This window comes from Sturnus vulgaris, chromosome 12, assembly GCF_052056855.1.
Source record: "Sturnus vulgaris isolate bStuVul1 chromosome 12, bStuVul1.hap1, whole genome shotgun sequence".
NCBI lineage: Eukaryota > Metazoa > Chordata > Aves > Passeriformes > Sturnidae > Sturnus > Sturnus vulgaris.
In genome coordinates, this window is record NC_142254.1 from 17,881,809 (window position 1) to 17,903,798 (window position 21,990).

Below are 21,990 nucleotides of genomic sequence, written 5' to 3' on the forward strand. Positions count from 1 at the left end.
CTCTTTTCTATTGTAGGTCTCTAGTACATTTTTAAACTTACAATTCTCTATTTTTATTATCCATAAACACTCTTTGATTTTCCTTTTTTTCCTGCTCTTATATTGAAGTTTACACTTCTGATTTAGTAGAGATGTTTCTCAGCCCAACTTCCAGTGAATTCTTCTGTAATGGTTTCATCCATTTTCTCCTACTGCTGCTTTGTATTGACTCAGGTATCATTTAGCATTTTGATTGTCTTTCCCATTGGCCAAAGTTTGAATAATTTTTCTCAACTTTCCTTTCCTTGCCCTCCCTCTCTTCCCTCCAGGTATTCATCACATTAAACTTCATAACTTCATTTGCCTGGTGTCAAGAGCACCAATGCTCACAAAATTATTTTGTGCACAGTAGAACCTGTGGAATCAGGGTTGGCTGGAATCAGTCACAGCTCTCTGTGCAGATGGCACCCACTCAGCCAAGGATTCCTGGTGTTTACATCTGTTTTCCATAGTTCTTCACAACTTATGGCACAGATCTTCAAATTATTCATCAGGCTCTGCTATTTTATCACAGAGGTTTTCAGAGAATATTCCGAGCTGGAAAGGACCCACCAGCTGTCGTGCTGTTCCAAATCAAAGGTTACAGCACTGCACAGCTGGGTAGAAATCCTGATGTGCTGGCAAGTGACATTCCTGAGTCCTTCCCTCTGGATTGCAATTGTGCTGTATTTCATTTTTGAAGCTGCAAAAGGAAGGCTTTGCATTGCATGTATAACCTTATTTCTTATCACAGCCACCTGCAGCTTCATCCAAGCTCTGAATCAAACCCGCTCGCTGAAATTCTGCTAAAAATAAAAAATGCTCAAGTGGGTATCTTGGATTTGTCTTGATGTTCCCTGGACCAAAATGTAAATGTCCATGGATACCAATAACTCCATGAGTGATGCACAATTATGTAGAAAAAGATGCAAATACAGTGTGAAACTCATCTAAAGGGTTTGGGGCCTTTTTAAACCGTTCAGATTATATTATTATCTTACTTTAAATTATCCATTGCAGGGTTTCTGTGTGTTTTCCTGTTAGGCCACACTTTTATCAGACACAAAACCAATGGAATTCTCTAGAGACTTTCCACTCTACAGCTGAACTTAGGTATTGTCTATTCATCAGGAATATCAGAGAATTATTGATAAATAAATCTTGGAGAGAGCATCAAAAACGTAAATATCTAAACCTTGATTCTAAAAATCAAGTGAATATTCATATTAGACTTTCCCAGCATTGCTGTAAGACATATTTTCCAGCTTTTTATTGTTTTACAAAGTAACTTTTTTTCCTTAATGATTTGAAAGTTACTTCCCTGATTAGGGAAGGGCACAGAAATTGCAGTGAAAATTCCAAGCACCTTTTAAGAATCTTCTTTTCTCTTCTATTTGAGATAGATAGAAATCCACTAAAAGTGAAGAAAACATGGAAACAACGCATGATTTTTGTATTTATTTAATCTATGTATGAATAATTAAAGAGCCTTTTGAGCATAGTCCCAGTGAGGACGGTTTGGATGGTGTTTAAATAGCTTTTTTTATGTCACTAAGGCCATTCACATTTTTTTGTGCTTGATTTTTAAACACAGTAAACACCACTGGTTATTTGGACACCTACAATTTATGTGCCATCACATTTCTGGAGAGGCAAATACCTGCCTATAATTACTGAGAATATAAACTGCATTACAATGAGTATTCATCTGAATTTCAAGCTAGGGCTTGCCAGATCTTATAATTAATGCTAAAAATATGTGACTGCTAGGTGATACTGCTACAGATTTATTTCTTGATATATCATTCCTACGGAAATTTAATAATATAGTTAGTTACAGTAAATTAGCTCTTTTCAGAGAAAATTGTCATGGTTCTGAAAATAGCCCAGAGTCAAATCCTAACGAAGTACACTCAAATGTGTGCTTAAAGTGACCACAGATGTGCTGAGATTTCTCTTAGATCTTCTCCTGGAAGAACTGCAAACTTGGAGGGTATTTATCATAAATAAATAAATTAGAAGACCAGTAGAAACTGTTTGAAGACAGAAGAACCAGTTTGATTTGTTGTTTTTTTTTATTTATACCAGCTCCCATTTCTGTAGGACGTTGCAGTCAGCATATATGTACCAGGAAAATAATGGCTGAGCCTGATTCAGTGACACTGATGGCAATTTTTGGACTGACTGTAATGGGTTTTGTGTTCCCCTGTACTGCTGATTTCTCATGTTTTTGTTTTCTGAGTTATGACCCAGTTTATTTCCTGTAGATCTCTGATTTTTCCAGCTGCCAGCTCAAGGGTTGAGGATCTGTCTTGCAGCAGCCTCACCTCAGCACAGTAATGAGGGTGACTCCAATCCCATGGATTCCACAGGCAGGCAGGAACATTTGGATATCTCACTTTTAGAGGCTGGAAAGTGCAGGAGGGTAAAATGAACTTGGCAGACACCTCATTTCTCTTGCTGGAGGCACTTAAGAGAAATTATTTTAAACACATTTGACATTAGGTGACTTACAACAATATGCTGCAAACCCAGTGGGGTTAAATCTTAACTGCAGTGGTTTAGCAAAATTGCTTGAGAATTGCATTTAGAGAAAGTAACTTGTTTTCTGTGGTGCACAATAGCCTGGATCCATTGCATTCCAGCCAAGGAGCCTGGACTGACAGATGTCTATAAATAATTGCTGGAAATAAAGGGACACTTGGAGACATTTAGAGAGGAAACAGAAGGAATTAAGAAGAGTAGCCTAGAGGGTTCTGCAGTATCATAAAATAGTAATTTATAGAGATGGATAAAACATGAGGAAGGGGCTGAGTATCATTGGTAGCTCTGCACTGGAAAATAGTGCAGTGGTTCAGGCAAATGAAAGCTGGTGCTGAAATGGTGCCTTTTTATTTAGAACAACCTGCCAGGATGGCTGGTTTGTTGGTTTTGTTTATTTTTATACTTAACCTAACAATAAATTTAATACATAAATTAATAGAAATGGGATTGTTTATGACAGATGGAGTCAAAAGAGTCCATGAAAGGGAAACAAAAGGCTGGCTGGCCTAGCAAAGTGGCAAAAATAAATTTGGCTTCGTTGACTTTAATACACATCTGCTGCAGTCTTTCATATACTTCAAATATTCTGGTACTGTTTTCCAGACTCTCTTTATTTGTACCTTGTAATCCTTGCTGCCCTGTGGCATAAGAAGATTGCCAAAAGTAAAATGAATCAAATTGCCTTGAATTTGGTGAAGTCTCAAAGTTGTCTTCTTTTGACCTATAAATCTCAGAGGGAAATCAGAGGGTGTGTTTATAAGTTGTATTTTTAAATTAAAGATTAATTAAAAAAAAAAAAAAGTCCCAAAGAACCATTAGAAAAGGATTGTAAAGAATGTAATATATTTTTATTTAGGTAAAAGTAGAATCTGGAGTTTTCCAGTCTTCTGATTCTGCTTGGACCAGGGTTAGGGTGACACTTGAGTCTTTTTGTCATACAAGTTAAAGTCTTGTCCATAAATGCTTATTTGTTGATATTTTATTGAGCTGGGTTTTTGCAGTATAAACTTAGGAGTATCTATAGATCTGACCTGCAAAACAGAAATATCTCAGAAAATTCACCTCAAAACTATCTCAAAATTAAATGTTTGACCCTGAAGGTTTTTGATTCATAGCATTGCCACTCATAGCAATATTTAGATTTAGAGATTTGAAATGTCAAATGTTACGTATTTAATCATGAAACTTACTGCTATGAGCTCTTGTGGAAAACGAAATAATAAATTGGAATGAAACTGTGGATGAGGAAACCTCTGAGTCAAGGGAAGCCAAAGAATACACAAAACTCCTTTATTTGTTAAAACCTGCCTGTTCCACAGCTATTCCGCAGTCCTTCCTTCAGGAGATGGAATGCTCAGCTTTGGGTATAACTCAGCAGAGCAGTTTCTAAGTTCCTTTTCTTCCAGATGTGTTCATTTCTGGGCAAACTTGAAATCTTGCTGATGGCAAACCTTCAGCCATCCTTTCTTGGGATTAATCATCTGCATTTCAGCAAAACTCCACTCACTGCCTCAAAATCCTTTGTAATCTGGCCTGGAAATGTAACGGATGTGAACTAGGTAGAAACATCTGTAATGTCAATATTTAAATTTCCAAGCAGAAGTCAAGCAGCAGCCAGGCTAATTATGCACAGCTGCTTTGTATATCCCAGTAGGAAATTTTTCACAGATCTGTGTGGAATAAACTGCAGCTGTATATGAATATGGTTATTGTGTGTATGTATAGATATAGATATATTTTAATATGCATGATGTGCATACATTGAAGAGGGATGAGCATATATAGACACAAATATCTGATCTTTTATTAGGGATTCTGATATATTTTAGTTACTGTGTATGTACATGATGGAAAGATATGTATTTACTAATAATTTGTTGTATTATGGCAGACAAAGCTGTACATCCACTGTAATCTGCCTGATGGAAATTGAGAGGAATAACCCATTAAAGCACTACCAAGTAATTAACAGGTTCCCAGGTATGCAAGTGTGGTTAAACCAGTGCATTTGAAGGAAATTAAAATAATCTCATGTGTAGCAATTAGCAGTTCACTCAGCCTGTGTCTGTGATGGGAATCTCTGGGAGCAGGAGGCTGCTCCCACTCTAGGGTTCAATTAGTCCTGATTTCCAGCAGAAAGAGGTTAAACCCAGGAAAGGCTCCAGACCAGCTTAGGTGCACAGGTAGAATTCCTGGCCTGCTTGGGAGGACTGGAAATGAGTCACCTTCCTCAGTCCCAGACAGAAAATTCCCTTTGCCTTTCTGCACAAGTGACTTGTGTGCTCACTGTCCCCCCTGCTAAAATGAGCTTTCTTTTGCTTTTCCATAGTTACACACAAAATATTTCAAAAATCAGCCTTATGGCCAGATAAGCATTAATGCCTGAGGTTAAAGGCTGTAAAAGCATTATGGTGTCTGTGCCTTGGACAATTCATGTCGTGAAGTGCTCACACTTCCCTGCACAGAGCAGGTTGGAGTTTTGGCTCCTCTTGCATCATAGCTCAGGTTCATGAAATAAAAATGAGTATGTTTCTTAATTAAAGAACAAATGAATTTTTAAAAAAAAATGCTGGAGTCCTTGCTGGGTACTGGAACACAAGGGCTCAAATGAATTCGTGCAATTCGGGATGTAATTGTTTGCAAAAGGAAATTTATGCACTAATTTACTTACCAGTGGCTTTTGCACCTGGGCTTTTGCACCTGCTTTGTACATCTCCTGTTCTCTCAGAAGAGAGAACAATGAGCTTTAAAGCTCCAAGCACTTTGGACACATGAGATAAACTCATCCATGTAATCAATAAATTGAAAGATCCTGCAGGTCCAGGAAAGCATTATCTGAAAAAAAACTCATGGCTGTGTGGCAGCCTGCAGGGAGGGAGCGTGCTGCAGCCCTCTGGGCAGGCTTTATTAGTGGTATAAACCCTCAGCTTGTGTTTATACACTTCTAAATCACCCTTGGTGGATACTGCCTTGCCATCCCCTCTGTGCTGGCTCTACAGGAGTCAAGGGCCTGGCAGCATCCATATCACCATATTTCATCCAGCTCCTTTAAAAGTGCATGAAAAGGGTGATAAATCCCCAGAAGCTGCAATCATGTGCCATAAATTGAGGCTATGGTTTGAGGCTGGTGGCAGGGATGCTGCAGCTGAAGCCCCAGCCCACCCACCTCATCCTCACACCGAGCTGGGCATAAATCCCAGGGTGGTGTCACCAGGGGTGGTGACAGGACTGTGGCCACTGCTCCACGTGCCAAAGCAAAAAAGCCAATAAATTGTCAGTGCAGGCAGGATTTGCCTCAGTGTGCATTGCCAATATACAGATCCATCCTCCTTCTGTTGTGGAAGAGATATACACAGCTGAATGGAAAACTCACCACTGCACAATGGCAGGATTATTTATTCCCCTGCAGCTTAACCTGATTAATTTTCCAGTTTTATTGAAAGGTATTATCAGATATATAGTGCCTTTTAAAAAACAAACAAACAAACAAAAAATAAAAGGAGAAAAAAGATGTTATTTTTAAACTGTAAGTTCATATTTTTCTTTTTTTTTTTCTTTTTTTTTTTCTCATTTCTCCCTTAATTTCATGCCCTCACAGTTTTTCTCCTTTCCCCACTTTTCAATCTAGTGCTTGGGGTTTAAATTGCAGTCTATAATCCCATGAAGTCAGAAAAGAGCTGCACACTACCCTTGGAAGAGTGAAAGCAATTGCAATAGGAAAGGAAACCTTAGTGAGAATGATCCCACAGTAATCTATTTTTGCAGTGTGAGAAGTTTGTGGTGTTTTATAGAAATATTCAAAATAGTCCACTTGGCTTTCAGATATTGAGCACAACTTCTAGAAAAAGGCACTCTTTGACTTCTTCATTCTGATCACATCTGCTGAATACAGAAAATGTCACCTTTGCACACCACCATTCATCTCCACACACAGTTGCATTATTTCTCTATAGCAGTTTTCCATGGCTGTCCACCAAAAATAGGTAGGAAATTACATTTATTTTTAGAAATCAAGCCCTCCTGGTGAGCACATGCCCGAAAGTAAGCAGGAGAAGCTTTTATAAAATGACACATTTGTACCTGAAGAACTTTCTGGAAACGTTGAAAAGTTTATTATTGGCTTTCTCGTGGAGGGAAAGGGGGAAAGGTGCTGTCAGCTGGTGCTGAGCTGGATTCACACTTAGGCAATGTGATAGACAGGTTGAAGGTGAGATCTCACAGCTCTTGCTTTCAATCCATCTTCTGCTGGTACATGCTGGAAACTCCACCAGAAATGGCTTTTAAATGCAGTTTGAAGGAAATATTAACAGATACATATTCAAGACAGTGGTTTTTGGGAACACAAATGTAGCTCGTCATTGCTATGATTTAGGGACAGAGCAGTAAAATATATTGAATATTCTTTGCTGGAAAATACATGACTTCAGTCCCATGTTTCATTTGTACAAGTCGAAGTTCTGAAAGAAAAAAAAAATTGATTCCAAAGTAAAAGGAGAAAATAACTTGGATGAAGAATTTTAATTGATTTTTTCTCAATTCTTGCTTATTATACTTAAAAAGCACTTGTAGTTTGAAAATGGAAATTACTGTGTGCTAAGAATTATGTTGGTGACAATAGTGGATGCTTTCTTGGACAGCTCTATCCCAGATTCAAATTTGTGTTTTAACAGCATGCTTATACAGAATGTTCTGTTCTGAAATTAGTGTGGGTAAAACATGATTTTAAGAGTACTAGAAGCATTTAATAATTGTTTTAAGAGACGGGAATATTATAAAAAAAGGTGATTATGTTTGTCATGCAAACATTATTGCAGCACATATAAAACTTCCAAGAAAGGAGATGTACATTACTGGATGAAAATGTCTCCGTTTCCTCCATGGAATCTCAGAAAAACAAAATATTATTTCCATCATAAACGTAAAGAGCACAGTCTATTTTTAATGGCATTTCATTTTAATCATCAAAAGCATTGTCAGGAAGCTTGGCAGGGAAATTTATTTTTAACAGGGTTTTGAAATTAAGAGGCACACCTCAAGACAAAGCTACTATAATTAATGAAATAATTTGCAATACACTGCAGGTCTTATCCATGGGGTCATATGAATACTCATTCAATTAATATATTATGAATTTTTTCCCAGTCTACTCGAGGGTGTAATTTTATTAAGCACACATGGAAACTGTATTTCTTGGCCTCACTGCTTTAGGCTCTAAAAAGGCAGAGTTTAGTTGATCTCACAGAGGGAGGTAAGAAAGATGTAACCCCCAATTGGGTGGGGGCAAAAAAAAACCAAAAAAAGTTTAAAAAGTTTTAAAAAAAAAGTTTAAAAAAAAAAAAGCAACCCAACCCCTCCAACTCTGCAAGTTCATTTCATCAAACTGGTTTTACTCCTCTCAAATGAAGATGTGTTATTTGTTGCTCCAAGCAGAAGCCTCTCATCTATAGTGACAACCTTTGGGCTTTGAAAATATTGCCAGTCTCAGTATGTTTTTACAATATGCATTTCATGATGTTTGATTAAAAAGGAATCTCTTGAACAGACATTCTCTTTTACCATTAGAGGCTATAAATACAGTATCTTTCTTTAAAGGAGTTTTAAATTTTTAAAGAGCTGTTATTTAAAAGTTTTTTATGTGTCATTTCTTGCCATCAACCCTGTGCTCCTGTGGTGTATCTGAGAAGTTTGGAAGGCATCTGAAACACTGACGTTAAGGAAAGTGTCCATGAAAAATCTCTTTGTGTGACAACTTGTGTCAGCTGGGATTGGCATATTGTGAAATCAGTGGGAATGTCACTGAAATTCATACAGGCTCACTCTTGCTAAAAGCCCATGTACTACAAATCTGAGTTTTGGAGATGAAATTGGCAACCATCCCTGTTTAGCACAGCAAAAACCATCCCTGTTACATCACCAGCTCCTTGATTCAGAACGTGGCCATAATGTAGGCTTGGATTTCTTAGAATATACAAAATTTCAGAGGGTTGTCAGCATCTCAGCTCGACTCTGTATGGGACTTTGCTTTCAGGATTTAATCCACTGCCTTAATTTTCTTTTGTATTTTGTTGCATGAACCATTAATTAACGTCATTGATCTGGCAGTTTGAATTCTTCAGCACCTGCAGCACCTTTGCTGGAAAGCTTCATGCTTAAGTACTGCTACCCAAAGCACTCTGTAAATTCTCTGAGTCAGCACCTAGGTAGCATTTTTTACTCTTCAAAAAGTTCTCCTCTGGGGCAGAGCACCAATTATAAAAATGCAATCACAGCAGTTGCATGATATTAAAATAAAACTTATGCAGTAGCACATAATAGCAAATCAAACCATTAAACACTATAGAGTTTCCTCCTGTATGCAAGAATAGGTTCTTCCTCCCACAGGCTGTGCAAGTGCCAGTCAGAGGAATTTTAACATTTCCAGGGTTGGGCTGGGGTTGAGTGAGCCCTGGAATCACAGAATCATGGAAAGGTTTGAGTTGAAGGGACTTTAAAGCTCATTCTATTCCACCTTCCACTGTCCCAGGCTGCTCCAAGCCCCAGTGTCCAATGTGTCCTTGGACACTCCCAGGGATCCAGGGGCAGCCACAGCTGCTCTGGGCATCCTGTGCCAGCACCTCAACATCCTCGCAGGGAGCAATTCCTGCCCAATATCCCATCCAACCCTGCCCTTCTTCATTTTCAAACTATGCCCCTGTCGTGTCATAGCTGCCCTATAAAAACCCCTATCCCTCCTTTTCACGAGGATGAATGTGAAAGGAGTGAGCACCCTACCGATGATTTTCAATTGAACTTGCTTTGGGTTCTTCCACTGACAGACAGCAGTACATTGTCTTAAGGCAGAAAAACGGTCTCAGGGTGCTTGGGATCTGGGATCTGCATTCCACTGAGGAACAGAAATTCCAGTGCCAGCAGCAGATAAGTAAAAGTGGTTTAAGGTTTTGGTCTGACAAATTCTGCAAAAATATGAACAAGTTGAAGGACTACTCAGATAAATCGTGTTGGAGAGAAAGCTCATACTCTAAAACCACTTGGACAGTTTCTGGTGAATAGTGGCCAGACACTGAATGAATATTCATTCAAACAGAAAAAATAGAAAAAACAGTAAAATAATATAATTCTCTTAATGGAAGGACTTGAAATACTGAAATGTCTTTGGTGTGGCTGTGAGCAAATGGATTTTGCACTGCCTACCATCACTGCTGTACAAGGTTATCAAAACAGATGCAGGTTTAGCAAGCAAAGTTAGCAATAAATGTAATCAATGTACCATGGGCAGTGCTGATCCTGTTATGTCAACATTTTGTGCAGATGGGATGAGCAGCCCCCAAACCTGATTGGCCAAAATTTGTCATAGGAGCTGGGTCCCCAGCTGTGACAGAGAAGGGCCCTGGAAAACAGAAGCAGAGGAGAAACATCAGCATGTTTTAACAGACAGGGCAATGGATCATGAAATTGCAGACATTATTGTTTAGACACACTTGTGAGCATTGTTTTGCAAACTTCTTGGTTTTTTTAATTTAAACAGTTTTGCCTTCTTGATTTTAAGCTGAACTCTATCATAGCTTCTGTTAGAAAAAACCTACAGTACTCAAAATAATTATAAGACCAAAAGATAGACGTGCCTCTTGGGCTTGTTGTGATCTTGCTTATTTGGCAGTTCCATTTGGGGAGGTTACACTTTCAGCAGGCTTGTTGTGTGCTGCAGGCTTACTGGGAGAGAACTAAAGAATTGAAAATTTGATCGTATTTTCTTAGCCAGGGAAAAAAAGAAGTTAATAGTATAGCTTTTCTTTTCCAATTTCATTTTTTGAAGGCTTGCCTTTGCTAGTTAAGATAATATAGTTTATCCATCCTTTGGGCTCTTATTTTCTCATTGCTACAGCTGTATCCCAGAAAGCTAAAATTATCAGCTTCAGGCTTCATTGCTATTGAATAAAGTTTTAACTCATTTTTCTTTCCTCTTTTTTTTGTATTTTTTTTTTTCTCTTCAAGCTGAAGAGTCCTTTTGGAAGCAAGCAGGCTGGCAAGCCTTCTGTTTTTGCCCTCTTCCTGCTTTGCAGATTACAGTTTGTCTGTCAGCTCCTTTACGAGTAGCTACTCCAGCAGGAAAGCGTAGGGGAAGGACATCAAAATTCTGGATGTTTTCCTGGATCACTTTATAGATTAAAGCAGCAGTTACAGCATTATTAACATTCTCTTCAAAGCAGAGTGAGCAGAGGAGCCCATGCAGTGCTCGGAGCAGCCCCAGCACAGACACATCCCCAGCTGCTGATTGTGCCACCTCCTGCCAGGCACCACAATTTGGAAACCATTTCTCAAAGAACCTTTGTTCAGAGAGTTTAGCTGCTGAATGGAGATGTCTCTCTCCTAAATGAAACAAAATCAAATTTCCTGATAAAGGCAGAGATTGTTTTCTCAGACCTCATCCAGGGAGAGATGCTCTCCTGCCCAGGCTGTAGCAGGGAGTTTGTTCATGCCCACCACGGCTCTTTATTAAATATATTGTTCCATAAAAAGTGTTGTGATATTTACTCAGTGCTGGTACATCCTTCTAGTTCTTTGGTGTGCCCTGAGGGTTTTAAACGCTGTGTGCTGGAGTAGAAGAAAAAAAAAATCTTCCTTAGCTTATGGATTTTATCCTTTTCATAAGCTGTGAGGATGGGTAGTGGTGATGCTGCTTAAATACTTCTAAATTTGCTTGGGCTGCAGTAGCCAAAGGAGGGAAAACATTAAAATAAAGTGTTAATTAAGAGAAATCGAAAGAAGTAAAGGTTTCTTTGTTATTGTGGATTTTCTCTTGCCAATCTGGTATACCTTAGCTGCAGGCTAGTCCCTCATAGGGCCAGGAATTACAACCTGTTGAATGCTAAATAAGTGGTGTGGACCAATACTAATGAGGATCTGTGGAGCAGCCTCCTTATTCCTGGCAGCCAAAGGGAGAAAAGAAGGGTATTTCATGGTTTGCTGCTCTGCCTAGGGACACTGAATTTACATATGGCCTAAAACTGCTGATCAGAGCTAATCTCCCCGATCATTACAGCTTGAAGAAAGGTTTAATATTCAGGATGTTCTGAAGGTTTTTTCCTAAACAAAAATAGGCTGCATGAAAAGTGGGCCATTGGCAAGCCCGGACTATGAGCTGCTGCCAAGAATTTTAATGGCCTGATGCTAAGCACTGAGGACTTGTGCTCCAGTGAAACTTTTTGTAGTTTTTCTCAGAGATACTTGTTCAGTTTATTCTGTTGTCTCAAGCCTGCACTAAAGCACACATTTTCCCAGGCTGAGGGGACTTCAGAGATCCAGAGACAGTGGGATGGGGCTGCTTCTTAGTCATGGCAGCAGATATGGCTGTGGTGATTGCCATGGGATGTCCTTAAATCCTCCTCTCCTTGACAGTTTTCCTAGTGGGATGTGTCAGTTTGCAGCTGAGGCTGTCTCCTCCTTCCTGTCAGTGCATGGAGAGAAGGGACACAAAGATTTTTGGGGTGGGGAATCCTCCTTTCTCCTCACTGTTGTTTTAAAGGTATGCAAATGAATTGCCTGCTTTTGTCTTTCATTCTTTATGATCCAGGACAAGTGGAAGCTGAGGGGAATGTACCAGTTGAGAATGGTGCTTGCTTCCTCACTCCCAAAATTCTAATTCAGGTCAAATTTCTGAGAAAACCAGAACCAACCTGTTAATTCCTAAATGTCTTCCTGCAAGTGGCAGGATTTACTCGGTGGATCCATTTAGGTTTCATCCATAGATGTATTTACAGACCTTCTGCAGCCTTGGTACAACTTCTACCATTATGCAGCATTTGCTTTTATCCAGTAGGTAAAAAATTAACACCTTTCATCTTTGCTTTGTAGTGCAAATGGGAAGATACTTTCAAGAAATGAAAGTCCTGGTCAAAAATTGCAACTGCAATTTTTTATTTTTTTTTCCCCCACTGAAAATAGACCAGGAAAAAAAGTCTTATTTTTCCTGGGGCAATAAAAAGCAAAAAAACTTTAAAAAATCAACACTGCACTATGTTGACCAGTCACCAGAGGTGTGGAGAGACAAACACTGAAGTGTTTGCAGGGGCTGCTGGCCATGAGCAGTTGGTGGTCACCACCCACACTTTGTCCCGTGGCTTCTCTCTGATCTCAGTGTAGAATCTTTTCTTTCCCCGTGGCTGCAGCGAATCTGGGATTCCAGAGCAGCACGTTTCCTCACCCTCTGACCCTGCCCTGCTTCTGTCATGGCTCGTGTTGAGGAATCGTCTCCGAGTGCTGTGGAGCTGCGAGGGCACAGGCTTAGTATGGATAAGGCAGGAATTGAAATAATTTTGCCTTACAGCACTGTTGACCTCTTCTGCATCACATATGCTGTGTGTTTTCTCATGTGTTAAATTGCAAACTCCAGAAGATGCATTTTGTAACTTTATTTTTGTTTAATTTATTTCTTAAAGGGTGCTGATTTTTTTTTTTTCCTTTAAATAAGAAATATTTTCAGGAGAACATCTTGGGTGTCTGAAGTGGCTTTGATAGTCTCAGCTTTGATGTGAGTTGTGACCTTGTGATCTGTGACTCAGTAAGAACTTTACTGCCCATAAGCTGCCGAGAAATGTATATTTCTATGTGTTGGTAGATGACACTTTTTGAAATACATTTTTACTCATGTAAATACATATTCAGTGTCTTTTGTTGCAAATCACTGTTGAGGATGGGTCCCATGAAAGCTGCTCTGAGGTTCTGGTTCCTAATGTTTCCTTAGGTTTGCTGAGCACTTATATCTTCATATGTTTATGTTTAAACAAATCCCTTGAATTTTCCAGACCAGTTTTGGAGAACACTGACACAAGATACAGCAGCTGTTACTCCTACTTTTGACTTTTCAAGTTAATTGTCAAGAACCTAAATCCTTGCTTGCCAATTAATTTTTTTTGCATGATTGGGAATGGCTGCCACAGTTGGCAACTGCCAGTTGCTATGGGCATATTTTCTATTGGCTTGAAAAGGTGAATAATGATGTTTGGATTGCTCATCACGTACCTGGAGTGTGTAGATGTATATTCACATCTTAATTCATAAATTTCCACCATGTGGTTGGGGTTTAATGTTTATTATAGCCAAGTAAAAATGGATTGTATTCCCAATTCTGAAGGTTCCTCTCAAAGTTGGACAAATAACTCTGCGTTATCTATGTCAAGTTTTAAAGTGATTAAAAACATGAAAATTACCCCTTATAGATGAAACAAATTAATCTATCATTTGGGATGTTAACAGAGATGGTTGACAAAAAGTGCATTGGGTGTGTGTAGGTCTGCTAGAAAGCAGAGAGAGCCCTGTGGCCTCACTAGAGGCTGGAGTATATTTGTTAGTGAGAAAATGTTGACTCCTTTGTATGTAGATGATATATATGTGTGTGTAGATTTGTATGTAGAGTATAAATTATTACCTTTCCTATTTGTGTCTGAAAAAACAATGCTCAGCATAGAGGAGAAAGGAAAGATAAAATCATTGTTTCTTGCTATCAGTCATGTTACTCTGTGAAGAGGATCATAAACCCTTGGGATTTATAAACCAAAACACATTTGGGAGAGCTCCAATGAAGAGTAGACCCGAATCCTTTGGCAATAAAAAATCCATAAAAAAAGGACAATTTAGAGATTCTTAGGTTGTTCTAGAAGAATGTCCTGAGTTTCAAAAAGTTCATGTTATATTTTGGTCCTTTAATACACAATATGAGCCCCTCCAAGGATCTCCCAAGTGTCCTGCAGAAAGCAACTCACTGCAGTATTAGAGGTAATGAAATGCACAGTGTTCAGAATTCCTCAGTCCCACAGTGCTCAAGGCTACATTAATATTTACATTATGTAAATTAATTTTTAAATGCTGAATAATGTTGAACCCAGTGTTATCTTTATCACATTTATTATAATAGAGCATGTGGATTTTGTAAAAATATACAGGGAATTAATAGTTCTGTCTAATTACTGGAGGAAGATGTAATACTTTAAGTGTGATATTTAATGAGTTACTAATGTTTTTTTAAAATGGCCCTAGAAACCCAAATGGTCATACTGGCACACATTATCATTATAATAGAGGAAATACTGAGATATAAAATCTGCTTAGAGAAGTTTGGGGGTGAATTTATTCTTTAAAAATATTGTTCACTCCCAGGTGAAATACAGCTTCTGGGGAATACATTGGGAGCTTTGCCATCAAACTCAAGACTAAAGTTCAGCCTTAAAAATGTTTAAAGATCAGCATCCAATTTCCAAGTATAATGAATATCCACAAAAAAAAAATAAAAAAAGAAAGAAGCAAAGAAAAAAAAAAAGAAGGCTAGAATTTAAAATGTGGTAGATGCTGGGTTGTGCATCAACAAACCTCTGCAACCGCCTTCCCAACGAGGCAGTAAAATAGGCAGAGCTGCAGAGAGGGAGGATTGATGTGGATCACAGCTCGGTGCTCTACTTCCCTCTAGAGTCAGTGGGAAGAAATCGGTGGCTCCAGAGGGAGATGAATCCTCCAGTGACCCGAGGGAGCTGTGGAATGCTCACTCCCCACCAAACTCAGTGTCACCCAGGACAACTGAGTGTCTTTCAGATGGATGTCATCAGCTTAAAGGCAACTTCTAAAGCCAAATCAACTTTTGCCATGAAATTTGGGTTGATGTCTGGCACATATTTGTTTAGGAAGGGTAAACATTTGGTTGGTTACACAGACTTTAAAATCATGTCCTACTGAATCATGGATACCTAATTCTTGTAATGATCATGTTGGGCTACAGAGAATGGCAATTTAAAGTTCAAATTCTCTCTATTTGCTCTTGATTCATGTTTGGTTTGCTCATTTTTTTACTTGTATTGGAAGCTCTGCTCAGTCGTGACCTGTGTGCACAACAGCCAGAATCTCAAATCTGCAGTTTTGGCACCCTGAAATTTTGCACAGTTTTATCAAATTTGAGGAATATTTTTAACTTAAAACAGGGAAAAAGGGGAACCAAATATCTTCCATTGTGTTCTGAATGACACTTTTGTGAAGTTACAAAATATTTGTTAAATTTAAACGGGAACATTTCTTTGTACCTATATATTTCTTTTAATTCTTATATTTCATTAAGATAATTGATCTTTTGGCTTCAAATACTCGTTTTTAGTTTCACCAGTGAAAGAATATTCTGTAGTTGTACCCACTGAACAAGCTAAATCTTACTTTAAGAAGATTAGATTTGGTTTTGACTTATCTTTTCACTTTACTTGTGTACGCTTTTAATTTGCTTGTTTTTAGCAAATATGCTTCTAATTTAAACACAAAACTAGGTAAAAAGCATGAATGTTTATACCATAAAAATCACCCAATTATGAGATGAAAAGATAAAAGTCAAGATGACGTTTTTTTCTATCAAAATACCTTTATATAATATCCCCACATGTTAAATGCAGTACAAATTGCCAAGTTTGCTCCATTTATTTTTTATACAGTTTTTGACATTATACCCACCTGTTATGTAGGGTAAAGGAAGCTGAAATAAAATTAAGAGAAATGGTAAACAGGAAGGAAAGCAGAATATATAACTCAGTGTAGAGATTCAGTTTCCATATGAGCAGGAAAAGCTGCTCTTTTCCTGATCTCAGTGACATAACATTCACTGTGTCTGTCTCTATAAATCTTTCAGAATTACTAAACCTTTTGTAGGGCTTGAGTTTCTCCCTATGAGATAATCGTCTGTGTTACTTCTGTTTTATACACCATGAAATTAGAAAGGTTAAAGCCTGTTCAAGTTTTTTGGCTTCTGTTAATTAATCCCACAAAACCTTCCTGGATGGTTTTTATGATCACAGCTCGGAAGAAAAGCCAGAAAATGCCCCTGTGAGGGTTCAGTGGGCAGTGCTGGCAGTGTCCACTCCGTGGGTGTGTGTGCCTCCATTTCTTTGCTGTTCAGGTGGCTGCAGGTGTGTCCTGTAGAAAACACCTCATTTATTGCAGAGGGCAGGGGATGGGGAGGGAAAGAGGGTGCAGTGAATAAACCAGGGACTGAGAGTAGAATTAAAAACAAAAAGCCAACGAACCCAATTTTATTTTACTGACAAACCTTAATTGAGTTTGCTGCTTACCATTAACAGCTCTTGCTCCACTAACACCAGTGGCACAAGTTATTTATTTGATTTTGGTTCAGCACATGGTTTTGTGTTTTACACATCTTTTCCTGTGTTATTTACCACAGATGAGTTAATGGTAGCCTGGAAATATGTCAGACACTGACTCAAGCTGTCTTTATCTACAATATCTTTATATAAAACCCATCATGTATTGGTCTCACAATAAAAACACTCGGTAAGAAACAAGTTGATGGTACAATTAATTTATATTGGGTAACAGGCTTCTCCTTGTAAACTTGGTTATTTGGGAGTTGTGTGAACAACGAGCAAACCATTCTATAAAATTAACTGTCCCCATTTCTTCCAACAAGAAAGCTCAAATAACCTTTAATGTTCTACCTTTTAAAGAGTCCATTTTCACCCAGAATTGTAACTCAGAATATTGAAAACAGTGCAGTGTAACAGTTTCTGAACTCCCAGTGTCATTTGTAGGTCCATGATTCCACAAACAATTTCCATTTTTTTTCTACTGCCAAAGAGATAAGCAAAGATCTAGAGAGATACACGTCTTGTATAATTCTACAGAGATAAGCAAAGATCTAAAGCTGGGAGAGGGCTGAAGAAGGAGCCAGAGTAAGGATTTGCTGGACATGGGTGTTAGGGGATGGTTCAGTAGGAATTGCAGAGCAGACAGATATAAAATGACATGGATTTACAGGTACTGCATGCTGCTCTACTATCTTAGAATAAAGATCATTTTGTTTAGGGTTGGAGGTTATTTAACTTCAATTCAGAAGTTCTTTGATAACTTTGCACTATCATTGCCAGACCGAAAAAATTTTAATTGGTAATCTGCAGGCAGATTGGCAGTACTTCTGGATATTTTCTTCTTAAAAAATTATATTGCTAATGCTGTCCTTTACACTCATATAAAATTCAAACTGAGTTTCTTAAAGTTCTCTAACTTAACAGTTGTCACTTAATCAGCTCTGCATGTCCTCTTAAATCTGCTTTCCAAAGGCTGCTCTTCAGATTCTGCAAAGTCTAGGACTGGAATAGAGAAGGTATTAAAAGTTATTAAATTTTCAAAAAAGAAAAACAAAAAAGCTTCAAACCCCCAGAATAGTCCTAGAGGATGGAAGAAACACCTGATCCTGTGGATGGGAGACACGAGATTGCCCCAGCAAAGCCTTGTTCTGTCTCTCTGCAGACTACTCTGGTGACACTGGGCCAGGGAATTTCCTTTTTCAGGACAGGAAGATGCAAGTGTTCTCCAGAAGGATGTTTCGTCTGGATTCTCCAGACAGAAAGGCTGCCAGGTCTAAGGTGCTTTAAAAGATGCAGATTTTTTAATTAAAAGTTTCCATATCTATCAATTTTGGAGGATGTCTCGATAGTCTTTAATGCTACTGAACAATGGGGAAAGAACTGAAAAGGAACTCAAGGAGCATTCCTTCCTTGAAGAGCCCTCACTATGAGTTTTTCTGTGTGAGGTTACAATTTCAGTCTCAAAATGCAATTTTACACATGGTTTTGCAATGCTTGTAGGATTTGAGAGTCTAATTCTGATTATTTCTCTGATTAATGTTCTCAGGGCATTTATTACTGTGGCAGCAAAAGTTTGTAGGTGAAAACTGCATAGTCTGAGCAGCACAGACTGTATTTTATGTTTTTATCCTTGAGAGTGTAGGAATTGTCCTTGTTGTGTTTTGTGTTGTCACAGGCTCTGTCATGACTTCTGTTCTCTCTTACCATGAAGAAGCTGGGTCACCTCCCCAGCCTCGTGACACAGATCTGTGACAGTGCAGTTGAAAATGTGGATATTTTTGGAGTTGTCTTTGATGAAATTGCTCAACTTTCAGTTAGTGAATTTAAGAGCAGATAATGACAAATCTTCCTGCACATCCATTGCACGATGCTACCATTGCTTTGTCAATATTGCTGTAATTTTTCATCCATCAGTCCCAGTGAGGAGCCAAAGAGCAAAGGCACATCCACACACACCCATCTCCCATCAACATACACCCCAAATTTACCAGCAGGGGAGTCAGGGCTGAGCTGACAGCAGCCATCAAACACGTGTTCCTTCTCAGGAGAGGGACAAAATATGGTTTATTGAGTGTGGGCTTGTTTCAGGAGAGTGTGAGTGAGGAAAGCAGTCCTTTGCCAGCCCTGCTGGTAAATCTGATTTGTGACTAATTTGAATATTGAGTAAAAGGAAGAGCACTGCTGTGTGTCTCTATACAGTAGCTGCCATATCAATCATAACTTACAAGTACTTAGCTTTCTCTCAGAGGTAATTGCAGATATGTTTACATTTTGCATAAAAAGAAATGGCCAATCTAATCTTAAAATCCACAAGTGCTGGAATGAATCTGCTTCCCAGCCTGTCTCCCTTGTTAATCTTCTCTGCAGACAGGCAGCTTGGCAGAGAAAACCAGCAAATGTATCTCTGTACTTGATTCAAACTAAAGTTGAAATGTTTAATAGGATGAATATTTGAATTTAATTATACTTTATACCATGGAAATAACATTGCAGGCACCTATTAAAATAGGAAACCTGGTCCTGCATTTGGCCTATAAATTCTGTCTATGATGAATACTGGAAGAGGAGTATAAGCCAATATATTTCCTCAGCTGCCTCCCTAAACATTAAAGTGACATAAAATGCCCAATGATCTGGAACTCCTTTGCCTTGAGACCTCTGTTAACAAGAATTTCAGCTGTGGCATTGGAGGACAGGAATTATTGGCACCTCTCCTTTATGGTGTGGAATTATCAAATGACTGATTACAGCTGAATGTTCTTATTTCTTGGTTTTAATATGTTAATCCATCCTCGAATCATTTTCAAAATCAAACTGTCAGGTGTCCAGGTTCTTTCACTGTGGTGTGGACAAAGCTCTTGTCAAAGAGCTGAATTCAAAGCTGATGCTACTAAATAGCAGCAGGGATTGATTTTGCCTCTTTAATAAATAAGATGACCATGTGCAGAGAAAACTAACTTCAGGCTGCTTTGTACACCTTCCTAAATAAGAATTGTATTTATACATATAAATATGTATATATGTATGTGTATACGTATGCTGCTGTCTGTAAAACACTGAGAGTTTTGAAGGAATTTCACTTAACTGAGTCTTTAGGAATGTGAAAAAAAAAAATTCATCAGTCTCTCTATGTCCTCTTTTTACACCAGAATTTTTTCCAGAATTGTTACCTTTTATAATCACACGGGCTCAATACGTGGACTTGAACACTTCTACAAAGGGAATTTTTTCTCATTGGTTTCTCATTGCTTTGATGTGCTAATTCCTGTTAAGAATAGTTTAGGAATAATTAAAGCATCTCTGAAATAGACCTCTCCAGAGGCTGGGAGACACCTACTAATGATATTCAAGAACTACTGAAGGTGACATCATTTCACTGTATTAAATTTACTGAAAAACCATAGTGCTAAAACTTTATGCCTTTCCTAATGCCTCACTTAAGCTATAAGCGAGAAATGAAAAGAGTAAGAAAAAAGACATATATTTACACAATTATGGTTATGGGGTTGCCCTATACAGGCACAGCCTTTTCTTTATTTCTGCCTCATTTAACCTTTTTTCTTCATGGCCTCTGGTGAACTGCAGACAACTTGGACCTTCTATAAGTTTTTAGCTGTGATTGTTTTTGTAGATTTTATTCCATTAATTTCTTAACTTTTTAACATTGCGTTCCAACCATAGAAATTACAAAGGAAATCTCTTGCTAAATGTATCCAACAGATCTCCTACTTCACTTGCAAATGACCATCCTTTGTTAAAAAAAAAATATGTTGCACAGCTTGTAGCTAATAGAAGCCCCAAAAGATAATGAGTTCTCTATTGCAGAACAGATGTATACTGTTCCTTTTATCATAAGGAATAGATTTACAGGAGAAAAAAATTGCAGTAACCCTTGAAAATTCACAGCTTTGCTGGCAATCCTTGCTGCCTGTTATTACATGAAAAAGGGCACTGTGGCAACTGAAAGTCAAAAGCAATTAAATAAAAGCTAAAACGATACATACCAGGTTGAACATCTAACAGAGACAACGAGCTGTTGGAGAGTAGGGGAAAAAATTGGAAAAGTACTAAGAGGAGAAGCTGTTAAATGAAATACTGGCTGGTAGTTCCCTGCAAACTCATTAATTGGGAGATAATTCAAACAAGTAGGCAATTGCCAAAAGCTACAGTAGAGAATGTACAGAAAAAAATTATCACAGCAAGTTGTTTTTTTTTTTTTTTTTCTCCCAAAGCAATAGCATTCATTCTACAGCTACAGTGCCACAGGGGCTTGGAAAACACAGGATCACAATTTCTCCAGGAGAGCCAATGCTCCAAGGCCATGCTTTGAGGCCACGTGGTCTCCAAAATCAGACCAGATCCATTGTTTTTACATTTTCAATAGAAAAGAGATGGAGAAATGGCCCATTCCCGGTCTGGAATGTTCTCCCAGTCCAGCCCTCCTTCCCCAAATGCCATCAGCAGCCCAACCACAGAGCCCTTCCTCCTGCCCTGGGCATTTGTCCTCCAGCCACAGCTCTGGGACCTCCCTGCCAAGGAGGGTCTGGAAAGGGAAAAATAACTCCCAAAGTATTTTGTCCTCGAATTCCCAGAGAAATGTTCTTTGCAAGTGGAAACAGGGAATGCTTTGGCATCTCTGTCACAGCATCACATTTCCCTTCCAGGACTCTGAAAATCGAGATCCAACCACAGCACTGGGCCCAGTGCTCTAATGTGCCATTTTGTTGCTAAATTAGCAGTTTTCTGAAGGACAGAAATTCAGAAGCAGTAGGGTGTAATAATTTCTTAATTGCTTAGCATTTTGGCATGAAATTGTAGGTTGAACTGGGAAATACAGCAGGAAAATAAAGATAAATCATAAAATCATCTAGACTCACCAGAAACACCTTTAATAACAAGTAATGTCAGAGCTTTTAACAGCTTTTAAGATTTAAGGATATTCTTTCTGGATGTATGTTTATTTTGAAAGCTGTATTTCATCCTTAGTACTCAAACCATTTTGGAGCATGTTTTATTTTTAATAGTACAATGATCATTTTCCACAGTCTGCTTGGGATGTGTGATTTGAGATGCTGAAATTACTGTTAAATCATTTCAGTTTTACTGTAACAGCATTCTATCCAAGTCATGCATTTAACATACCTTCAATTAGTGTGGCCAAATAAAAAAAAAAATTAATAGATCTTTTTTCTGTTCGTTTAGCAAGAGAAAAAACACATTTCCTACGACATTGATGTTTCAGTTCTCATTTGAAGTCTGATTAAATTCTCTCCCTGTGGATTTCAGTGGCCTTTTGTGTGGT

The 21,990-nt window shown here is 38.3% G+C and overlaps 1 protein-coding gene across 2 annotated transcripts in view; it reads left to right on the forward strand.

The window, feature by feature from the left end:
• The window catches only part of CDH13 (cadherin 13), a 429,361-nt gene that overhangs the window by 250,970 nt on the left and 156,401 nt on the right, over positions 1-21,990 (forward strand). The gene's annotated exons all lie outside the window — the stretch shown is intronic.